The sequence below is a fragment of the Pteropus medius genome, unplaced genomic scaffold (assembly GCF_902729225.1).
Source record: "Pteropus medius unplaced genomic scaffold, Ma_sr-lr_union100, whole genome shotgun sequence".
Lineage (NCBI taxonomy): Eukaryota > Metazoa > Chordata > Mammalia > Chiroptera > Pteropodidae > Pteropus > Pteropus medius.
The window spans coordinates 35051412-35063929 of NW_024354875.1; positions in this window are offsets into that span (position 1 = coordinate 35051412).

The following is a 12518-nucleotide window of genomic DNA, read 5'->3' on the forward strand; positions in this document are numbered from 1 at the left end:
CACACCACGTGGACCATCAACGTGGCTAAGTGGCCACACTGTAGAAGAGCTATCAGAACTGAGTCTACCTGTGGCACCAAAACCACGGGCCAAGGCCCCTTTGAGGAGCCTATGCCCTTTTCCTTAGGAAACTATTTCTGGCTCATGCTGAACAGATTAGAACATTCCAAACTCATACCGGGACTTGAGTCCAAAATATTTGAATCCAAAATATTTCTTTTTAATTTCCATAATGTTTTTCTCTTCTCTAAAATCATTCACTTAAAGATCTGCCTGTTCCTATCCCTTTCTCAGTTACTTTCCAAAATACAAAAATTATGTCCGGCAAAAATTTATGTGCTTGTTCTTCAAACTGCAACATGCTTGCATCCCTACCCAGATATACTTCAGATTTCTCCAGTATATCTGTGTTTGTAAAGGCTTCATTCATGGTTAAGGAGAAATTAGGTGGCATTTGGCTGAAGAGCCAAAAACATACAAATTCCATCTGCTCCACAGAGACCTCAAGACAGAAAACACACAAGGAGAAATAGCAAGAGTGAAACAAAATACCACTTTCTTATTAGCCAGATGTGAATATCTTAGATGAATCCTATTTCCCATACACTTGTGTGGACCATAGGGAAATCCCACTAACCATTATTCTATATTTATGTTCCAGAAGTAATAGCGACAACCTTGGATTTTATCCCTGGAAATTTTCCCTCTGTCAACCAGCCAACACATACCAAATCATGTCTTCAGAGGCCACAAAAACTGAAATTCAACATATAAAGGGACAAAATGGGGTTGCCACCGAACTACCATTATGCTCTGTTCACGTCTCTCCACATTGTCAGCAGCTTCAGACAATGTACAACTACAAAGCTATCAACAAAGTCAGCAGAGAGCAGAAAAACTTTTACCACAAGATAGGAATGAGCACACATAATAGCAGATCCCCCTAATGAAACAGAAGGTCTGAGGGGTTAAATGCAAAGTCAGGTGTGCCAGTGAGACCCCCAAACCCTCCAGCACCTCAGGGCTAGATGTGCCAGCCCAAGATTTAAACAGATGAAAAGTGCCTCTTCTGTCCTTGAGAGGACAGATAAACATAATAAAAAGGAATGTGATGCCTGCTTTTTAAATTTCTCTTTTCGGTCACTTCTCAGCCATCTATTTCCTAAATGTTACAGGAACTTAATGCTATAATAATTCAATATGCAGGAAGAGGTAGTCAGTCCTGAATATCCAAGATCCAATAATTGAAGCATATACCACTGAGATATTTAGTTACTGCTTTGAATGTTCTTTTGTGGCTATTCTTCTATGGAGTTTGAAACTTTTCCAAACCCCCATCTTACTAATTCCATGCATTACAAATTGAAATGCATCCAAATTTCATTTCCAAAGAAATATGTTATACCAAGGATGATGATTATATTAAAATCTGGAAGCACGTAAGCTGGAGCCTGAGATATTTAAATTATCCTTTTTTAAAAGTGTGCAATAACATTTTCCCTATTGCCCTTATATCCCATGGAATCACAATGCTAGAAAGCAAACCCAGGAAATGGGGTATATTTCTTAGGTTACTCTGAATAGGACTCATTTTGAATGACTCTTAGTGGAATGTTAGAGAAGGCACCCTGAGGTCTCAAACTGGTTGCCCCCAAAAGTGTTCTATTTGGTCAACACATTTTTTACATTCAGAGATCAGGAAACTTCTCCGAAGAAAGCAGTATCCTTGGCTTTTTAAAACCAGAAGCTCTGGCCATGCTGTGCAGCATTCCCACAGGGCCAAATCAGCCAGAGTAAGAGAAGGGCTGCTCTCTACAGATGGGCAGGGGACCCACTGCCCCCCACCACCCAACCTCATCCTGCCCACGCTTGGAGACATTTGAGTCTGTGACCCCTGCCCCAAAGCAATGGTTCTTACTGGAGGATTTTATCAGAATCATCTGAGAGGATTCTTCATCCTCCCCCACCTCCATCCCATATATATAGAGAGAACCACTGTCTTAAATATCATCCAGTCCACCCATGAATTAGAAAAAAATGTTACCTCTATGTACCTAACGATACTAGTTTATGTCCTACTCCTGTCACTGAGGCAAAAACAGTTTCTACTCTAAAGTGTGTCTGGCAATCAAAACCTTCCATCAATTTGCCTAATACATTTAAACAACCAGTCAATAGAGAGAAGGGGGAAAAATCTTTCAAGTTAATTCACTTTACCTTGATAAAACTGGTAATGTGTCTTAGTCAAAATGGTCAAAGCAGCAGCTATCATCTGTGATGAAGCCTGACTTTTGGAGTTTTATCCTGTGTTTTGCAGCCTGCTGAAAAAAAAAAAAAAAGAGGGAGAGAGGGGGAGGTCCTAGCCAAAGCAATTAGGTCTGTAAGTCCATCTATATGAGAGCTAAGATCTTAATGTCTTAAAACAGCCACCTTTGCAACAAATTCAGAAACAGCCCAAGTTCCCAGAACTCGTCTAGACTAATACTGCTCCCAGTGTGGACCACACACAGGCCAGCAACGTCGGCATCACCTGAGAGCTTGTTCTAAATGCACACTCCCAGGTCCTATCTCACGCCTACTGAATCAGAAACTCTGGGAGTAAAGTCCAGCAATCTGTGTTTTAACAAGCCCTCCAGGTGATCCTGATGTGTGCTAACATTTGAGAATCATGGGTAAGGCTTCAGAATCTTCTGGAGAGCTGAAAACATCCAGATCCTCAGGCCCCATTCCCAAATGCATTTCTAACAAATTCCGATGTGATGCTGTTACTGCTGGCCAAGAAACCACACTTTGAGTAGCACTGCTCTAGACTCATGGTTCTCAGCCCTGGCTGCCCTTTAGAATCACCTGAAAAGGAGAAAAAGCAAGAAAGAGACCATTGCCCAGGCCCCAGCCCAGGCCAATTGAATCAGAAATCTCTAAGGATAAGGCCAAACCATGGTGTTTTTTTAAAGCCCACCAGGTAATTCTAACATGAAGTCAAATTGGGAATCACTGCTCTCAAACACAGCTAATCTTTACGGTCAATTTTAGCTCCCCTAACATATCAGCGCACCCATCTGTCTTCTCTCTGGAAATGTTCTGAAGTTCTGTCTCAAAGGACAGCCATGACCAATTTAAGTAAGCTTTTCAAAGAGCAGCCTCTCATCAGTTAAATAGAAATTGTCCCCAACAGTCATTTTCTGACCCATACTTGGGTTCATAGTTAAAGATTTTGTTATTTCGGGATAACTGCTGTGGGACAATGTCAGCAAATTGTTTCTGCCAGTAGGTAGAACCTGTAGCCGTGAAACTCAGATATCCTCCAAATAACACATTCCATGGCAAACACTAAATGTTTTGGCTGAGGAAGAGACACACAGATGTTCTAACATTCTCAATACCAAAGCACTTCCCTTCCAAGCAGCTTCAACAACTCCGAAAGAGATTTGTTTAACCCATTAGCTAAAGTCAGCAATGGTATCAATACGGCGGTGGGGCTCAGGGAATGGTACACACAGCCTTAAAACATCCTTAATATGCCATTTAACACAGGAGCTCCTGGAGTACATGGCCTCTCACTGCCCAAAACCACTTTGGGGACTTTTAAAAAGTTACGATGAGAAGAAATGTAGGTAGATGCCAATGTTTGCCCAAAACATTTCTAAAAAGATTTGTAAAAAAATATTTCATAGACCCCATAGATCAAAATACGTTTAGACTTGAGGTTTTTTCCTGCAGAAACGTGTACTGGTGACAGCTCATCAAACAAAGGGAAGGAGTAAGATGCAAACAAAATGCATATTCATGTGTAATAACAGAGTAAAAAGACACTAGGAGAAAATATTCATAAACAAATATTTTCCTAGAGAAAGTGGTATGTATATTTTAGCTTCATAAAAATACACTTGAAAGAGGTAAGGAAAAACTTTTTTTTTTTCCATTTTGGCTTTATTAGAATAAGAACAGACTTTGTGTCTGCCATCAAAGCACACCCAGGCCCTTTTGTCATGTCTGAGAAACTATTGATTCCTCTATTAAATTGTGCTATATGGAAAAATCTTGACAAGAGCAATATCATTTATTAGACTAACAAATACGTTAGTTGAACCAGCTTTGGAGACTTCTAAAATCCATTACACAACCGCAGCTCTTTTTCAGAGACCAGGATGTATTACAGAGACCAAATCTCAGGACACTGTATGACTAATTTACTTGCACATTCCAAGAGACCATTATTTCTTAGGAAGAGTAGAAAAATTATAACCTTCAACTTTGGGGGAAATCACCAGCTGCTGATGTGTCTATACTAAATATCTCAACAAGCTGGTTCTAAATTCCCTAATATTTTCATCCTCAGCATTTTCTGGCACTAAAATTTTTATAAGGGAGGTAAAAAGAGGAGGGGCTATAAAGAATAAAATTGACCAGATAATCTGAGCTACTTTTTGAAGAAATTAAGAAATTAATGTGTATGAGATGTTCAGCCCCTTCGCCTGGTGCATTTTTCCATGTACCCTAATCTGCTCCTCACCCTGTTTCTCATTCTTCTTGTCCATGAACAATGAGACCACGGGGCCCTTTTGAGTCCTCAAATAATACATCCTATTCCTGGCCCTATGCATTATCCTCCGTGGCAAGTAAGATACGCCAAACTCAGAGAATCATAGCTCTAGAAACTGCTTCAGAGTTCACCTTGTCCAAACACTCCCTTTTCGAGGGAGGGAACTGAGACCCAGAGGGAAAGAGAATCACCTAACTGACATGATAAATCAATGGCAGAGTCAGGTAACCTGGCTCCCAGTGCCATGTGCTTCCCAGCTGTCTGCCACACAAGCTCTCTTCATCTCTTGCAAATGTGATAGAAAAAACAGGTTCCATCTTAACTCACAGCACTGGGAGGCCTTTGTGGCAATCTGGAACACTTACCTGGAGACCTTTTTGATGCTATCAAGAAGTTGAAGTGATCATGCCTTATGATAAATGAACGGTAAATGGACAGTCCCTCGGGCCTGTGCACAGAATCAAATACACATTCTTCCAAATGTACATCTAGCTCCACTGAGCCATGTGCTGGGACAGGTGGGGTCCTTGACAGAGCTGACTTCTGAAGGGAGAAGGAAGTGTTTCGGGGGCTGCCTGGTGTCTCCCAAGTGCATTTTCCAGTCCTTACAGATCCTGAAACAAGAGCTTGGGATAACTTTGTCATTACCCAGTGAACCCCAAAGAAGGGGGAAAACTCTGTACCTTCACCCACATCCAGACAAGAAGCTCAGCGTCAATCAGATCAGAGAGTCACGGCATCGTTGTTGGTCAGCATCTGCCTTGTGTGGAGTGGGAGGATATAGGACAGCAGCAGGAGTGAGGTAGGAGAGGAGGAAACAGGAAGCAGGGAGGGGGTTGAAGGAAGGGAGTGAGGGAAGAGGAAAAAAGAAAACGTAAATGAAAGAGAAGGGAGAACAGATGAGGAAATAAGGAAAAGAGCTGAGTTATAAAAAAGGATTTGTGGTAGAGCCTTCTAATGCCCACCCAGATCCTGTTCTCCTTGCCTTCTGGGTCTATGAAGAAATGACCCTCCCCCGTCCTTGGGAGGGTCCATGTGACTAGTCCATGACAGAGTGGGTACAAGTGACATGGGGCGGCATAATGAACATCAGCATGAGCCCCTACAGGGCTTCATACTCAACCCAGGGGAGAGTGGCGGCACCTATTTCTATGGGGAGTACCATAAGGTTGGAGAAGCCTGGAAAGCTGAGCCAACACAGGGAAGACATTTGTCCTGGAGTGTCACCCAGATCTCCCGACAATCTTGCTTACGTGAAAAATAAACTTTGATATATTAAGCCACTGAAATTTAGAGGTTATTTATTACTGCAATATAACCTGGCCTATCCCAGTTAAATGGAATAAAGAGTTGGGAGTAGAGGGGGGAAAATGAGAAAGAGAAGAAAAGAGAAGAAAAGGAGAGAGAAGAGAGTGGGAGAAGATGGAAAGAGGGAACATGTGGGTCGAATGCAATGGCCCCTCATGTAAATTACCTTAATCCTTATTCGACTAGCTTTCAAAACACAAGAAAGAGAAAATGTGCCCAGAAACAATTCTCAGGGGAGAAGTCGGTGCTCATGGGTGGCAAGTTTCCCACGGTGATGTGTTTTTAGTCATCTCCTTCCTGAGTCATGCTTAATGTAATGCACATATGTCTGTTTATTAAATATTTATGGAGCACCGACTAAATGCCAGACATTGTAGTACTAGGGATATGGAAGAGACCAAGACGGACATGGTCTCTGGCCCCGTGGAGCTTATAAACTATTATTTCCTTCCCTTTAAACTCTGAAGGGAACTCCATTCCAATATTTCACCTGGCAGAAAGACAAGAATGATCGCGAATGCAGCCACCAGGAAGATAAGTTTGAGAAAACAGCTCCAGAGGCTGCACTTCTACTTCTGCCAGGAAACAACTGTGGGACTGGTGAGGAACCTATGAGCTCTGGGGGTCGATTTCTTCATCTCTGACATAATGAAGTTAGACCTAATAACCTCTACACTACTTTCAGTTGTGATAATAGTGGTAATAATAACAGTCCCAACAATAGCAGTTAACATTTATTAGGCATTTACTACATGCCAGGCACAGAGCTTGGATTATCGCACTTAATCTTCACATCAACACTGTAAGGTAAACATTATCATACCCATTTTGCAGATGAATAAACTGAAGCTCAAAAAAGTGAAGAAACCTGCCCAAAACCACAGAGCTAGTAAGTGATAAAGCCATGATCTAGAGGGAAGTCTGACCAAGTCCTGAGCCACAACCTTAACCACTCTGCCATTAACTGTCACCATAAAATGTGTCTATTACTGTGGTTGAAGCATGGAGACAAAGCATATGTGTTCTTTTTTTTTTTTTCAATTAGAGTTGACATTCAATATTATTTTATATTAGTTTCAGGTGTACAGCATAGTGGTTAGACATTCATATAATTTACGAAGTGATCCCCCTAATTAGTCTAGTACCCACCTGGCCCTATATACATAGTTATTACAATATTATTGACTATATTCCCTATGCTGTACTTCACATTCTCGTGATTATTTTGTAACTACCAGTTTTTACTCCTTAATCCCTTCACCTTTTTCATCCAGCTCCCCAACTCCCCCTCCCATTTGGCATATATGTTTTTTAACACTCTCTTTGAGACGCTAATGCTCCACTCACCCTTACCCCAGAAAAGAGTCCTAAAAGAGATAAAGTGTCTCCTAGTAACAAAGTTTAAACACTGTTTTCCATCTCTTCTGAGAAATGAAGGAATTTTGATCTGGCTCTATATCATTCTTGCTCTGTGTTGATCTAGTTGCCTCATTTAGTCCACAGAAAGGACAATGTGAGTTTTCCCTTCAGACGTCACCCTATCTTTCTCAGCTCCCATGACTGTTGGGAAAACCTCTTTTTTTGTGCCACATCTGACCTGCTGGGTTACTGGCCACCCCTGCACCATGCCCATTTGCAACCTTAGGTCCCTGCAGTTCTCAGGGCCAGACATATTTCACATGAAACAGCTCTACCTATCACACTTTATTTCAGCCAGTGTTGGTTACTTGTGTCTCTGTCTATCCTTAAAACTAAATGAGAACATAAACCAGCAAACAGTTACAGACATTTTTCTCTAGCCTTGTAATGGAACTGCAGGCTAACCAGGTATTCAGTAAATCTTGGGGATCTAACTTTTTAATTAAAAAGTTGTTTCGAAAGAGCGTTTGAGTAGAAATTCCAAGTAACTGCCTGCCAATTCCAACTACCATACCTAAAAACACAGCAACAAGTTGAATTGTATGCAGAGGGAACAAGATTTTGAGTATAGTCTTAGAGAGAAAAGATACCTTAAAACATGTAGACTGGAGATGGGCTGCATTATGATATAAAATAGTGGGAAAACTTTATTCTGAGAGATTTCACCCTGCCAGAGGGTGCACACACAGCCTCATGACCACTCTGTTGTGTCTACACAGTATATTTGGTACAATATCTAAAAAATGTTTTAATTTGCTGTCGATATTTTTTAAACAGAAGATTTCACACATAATTCTGATTTCAGACTTGTCTCCCGTTCAGGAGATCTGGCAAAACTCTGAGACTGCATCTGCCCACGGTTACGATGGGACAGGCCCTGAGCTCTCTGATTCACCACAGTCCCCACCATTCCCTCATGTCTCACACACACTGGCCCAGCTTGTCTTTTTAAGTTGCTTCCACAGATCCTGCAGGCCCTTGAGTCAGCCTGTTGAATCCTCACTGCTTGCTGACTGGAGAGTAAAAGAGATTATGGACATGTGGGTATGCATGTGCTACACGTCTTTTTAAATCCCTGATTAGGTCTCTCATATTTCCCTGTGACTAACTCCCACCCAGCATTGCTACATTAGTCTCATTCCCAAATGATATAGCTAGTTATCTATATGAGGCCTTCATTACTGAGTTCCATATGCACATCTATAGAGACAGAAAGCAGATTAGTGGTTGCCTGGGGTTGGGATGAAGAATGGGGATCGGCTACAAATGGACATGGGGAAATGTTCTAAAACTGGGTATTGGTAATGGTTGCACTATCCTATCCTGTAAATGCACTAAAAACCATTGAATTATATACTTAAAACAAGTGAATTTTAGGGCCTATAAATTATACTTCGATAATGCTAATTTAAAAAAAAACATTCTGACTACTTTATGGAGAATAAACTAGAGGGGAACAAAAGTAAAGTCAGGGCACCCACTTTAAAGGTTCATGTAATTATCCAGGCGAAAGTCAGTGGGGACTTGGACGATGATGGTAGCAGTGTACGTGGTGGGACATGGCCAGACACTGGACATGTATGTAGGCAGAACAGACAGAACTGGCTAGTGTGAGAGAAAGAGAAAGCAAGAATGACACCGCGGTGTTTGTTGGGAGAATAGAGTTGCCCCATACCAAAATAGGGGAGACCATGAGAAGAACAGATATGGGAGGGTGTGAGAAACATAAGGATCTCTGCTTTAGACATGTCAAGTTCACGATGCCCACTAGGCAAGAATGGGCTGAGTAAGATGGACTATGTAAGTTCAGGGGAGAGGATGCCTGAGTGAAATTGGAATAAGCGGTGGAATTCCTTTGAACCAAGCTGTTCAACAAGGTTTGACCAAATGCCTCAGCATTCTCATTATGGAAGCTACTGGTAAGATGCAATGAGCAAAACTGCACATGTGTAAGCATATGCACACTCGCACACACACATATACAAACATATACGTATATATTATATACATATTATATGTACACATCTTTATTTATATTCCCTTATATCAAAGTACATGTATACAGTTAGAAGTTAGACAGGCACTTCAGGGTTAAAGAGCCCTGGATTAGGGGTTGAGGGAAGAGTGCAGATAGTAGGCAAAAAAAAAAAAAAAGGATGTAATCTATTTCATATGTACTATTTTCATGAAGAAATAACATTCAATAACAATTTTATGATAGGATGGGGAGGCTTAACATTGTATAGTTGTTAATCATTCCCAAGTTAACCTATAACTAAAATAAAACTCCAATTGGAACACTAAAAAAATAAAAAAATAAAATAAAATATAAAAAGTAAGGCAGGCAACAGTAAGATATTTGTCTGCTGCTTTTTTCCCTGGCATCATAAAACTATAAAATCTGAAACATGTAAGACATGTTGGAGTGCATTTATCCAAGACTGAATTACATGGATGAGATACAGAGCCCCAGAAAGGTGAATCAGCTTACTCACAGCATGTACTTAATTTCTTTACAAATATTACATAAAAAGCAGCTGTAAACTTCTGTCTTTCAGAAGAAAATAATAAATCAACTTTGTATACTCTAAAGCATATCACAAGAAGATAGTTGTAGCATCGAAAACTTTTCCCATTATTGGAGTTTATCAAAAAATAAAAGAACTAAGTGAAAAGCAGTTTAGCTAAATAAGTCAAAATACTAAAAGTGTACATCTTTGAATCCAGTGATTCTAATTCTAGAAATTTATGTAACCAAGATATTTGAAAAAGTCTACAAATACTGTTCCTCATATTTTTATTCTATTACTACTAATAATAAAAGATAGAGTACTGTTAATAATATAAATTGAAAGTAAATGAAATATCTGCTAAGTGTTTCTAAATAACTTGAGGTATACTATACAATATAAATACTATACAATCACAAAGATAATGATGTGGTTCTATTTTTACCAATATGAAAAGAAATTCAGACACATTGTTGAACATAAAAAAATAGATTAAAGAACAAATAACTGAGGTTTCTAAATTTTAAAAAATGCTTTAAAAAACAACATAGCATATATTATAGTCCCATTTGAAAATATAGAAAAGAACGAGTGTCTTTTGGGGGGAGGGCAGTGGAGTAAAGGAGCAAGTAATAAAGATATTTGGAATAATGGTCACCAAAATATTAATTGTGGTTAGCAATGAATGTTAGAATTTGGGTTGTTTTTTGGTTTTTGGGTTTTTTTGTGTTTTTTTTTCTTTTTGCTTTTCTTATGATTTTTCTGTATTCTTTCCATTTTTTAATTATGAGAATGCATAATTCTTAAAGTAAGGAAAATTTTAAAGCCTCTCTTTTTCTCTACATCCTTTTAATGAGGAGAAAAATGCCAAGTGGAGTTCTGACTCACCCAGGAAAGCCCTTTCTGGTACTGGAGTAGAGACCTGACCCGGCGCTGCGTTTGAGAACAGACAACAGGAGCCAGGAGGTGAGAACAGGGAGATCTGGCAGGTGGGATAGGGTAGGGGCCAAGCAACTATAGTTTTTTTCCCTGGTTTCAGGAGGATCTTTCCCAGAAGACAGAAAACTAAGTTCCTAGGGCTGGAAGATTCACATGAAATAGAAGGCATAGTGGGAGAAGGCAGGAGGAAAGTAGATTTCAGGGGCCAGGGCTGAGGCAAACCAGTGAGGGGAGGTGGTAAGGGCAGGAACCCAGCTTCTAGCTCCACTCACAGCACAGTCCCAGTCTACTAAGAATTACCGATGACTCCTCAACAGCAGCTGCTGCTTTAGCTCAGCAGGAGCAATGCATCCGCCCCATAGTCTGATGCCCCTGGAGTGCCTGCTTCCTCGTACAGACATAGAGGTGACTTTTTCATTGCTGGTAGTTTATGGTTTGTTCATTTCCTGTTGTAATGGGGAAGGATTCATAAATGACAACCAGCCCTTGAATCCTGCCTTCTGATTACCGACCCCAAGCGAACTCAGAGAGCATCCAGCATCACTTCTAATCAGGGACTTTGAAGAAACTTTGTCGAATTGATCAGATGACTTCTCCATCTTATCACAGATGCTACAAAACCTTCATGTCCCACCTGGACCTTCAAGGCCCCGAATGGCCTCTGAAAAAAAACATTGTGCCCCCTTTCTCCCACTATCCCACTCCTCTCCTCCCTCTCCACCAGCCCAGGGATAAAAGTGTTTTCTCTTTTATTACACTAATACCACTAATACTTTGTAGTGTAAGCCCCTCCCTTTGTTTGACCACCTGCCCCCATCGAAGTAGAGAAAAACCCCAGGTTCCTCTTTTTGGGTTTCGTAATTAAAGGAAAGGCCTTTTGAAGCCACTGATGTGCCCTCAGGAAAAATTTCACAGTGAACAGTAAAAGGGTGGGCCAGCCTAACCCAGAGATAAAGCTTCACCAAATCAGACCTATTACACAATCAAAAATGGGTGTCATTTTTAGGCTCCACCTTGCCAGGAGGAAAATAAAGAAAACCCTGAACCAGCTTCTGGAGTACTGTTGTACGTTTGGGAGGGGCCCCAGCCTTGATGAAGAGCTCTGTACAGAGGGCCCACACTGGTCCCATGAGGCTTTCTACATAAGTGACTTTTTATGCCCAGGCTTGCAGGAGCCCTCGTCTGAGAAAGGTAGATACTAACAGGGAGGGCTGTAACCATCCCTGAAAAGCATTTCAAACTGTGTTACAAGCTAGCCGCCAGTGAGAGGGCCCCTACTTTGCTTTCTACATGGTTCTAAAGTCTCTTCAAAGCACTCAATTAAAATATGTGGCTTCTATAAAACTCAGAGCAGACTATTATCGAGCAAACAGCTGCCATGTGATTAGAAACACAGGAAATGTTCTGAGAAAGGGATGTTTGGTGCTATTAATTTCTTCCTTTGTGTTCCAAGTGTGGTTCCCAGAAAATGGGGAAAGAAATAGTTTGTATTCTTGTTTTTCTTTTCAAAAATACAGTTGTAAAAAATACTTACTCATTGTAGAAAATGTTTGAATATGTAGAAAAGTATAGAAAAAAATCAGATTTAGTTCTAATCCCAGCACTCAGATGTAACAACTCTTCATGATATGTTTCTCCTATTAGTAAAAACATAACTGAGACCATATATTACATAAAACTTAGAATTATCTGATTTTTTTTTTTTTTGCTTAACATTGGTTCATAGCCATTCCCCATGTTATTTTTAAAAATCTTTATAAATATATAATTTTAGCAGCTGCGTAGTATTTGATCATATG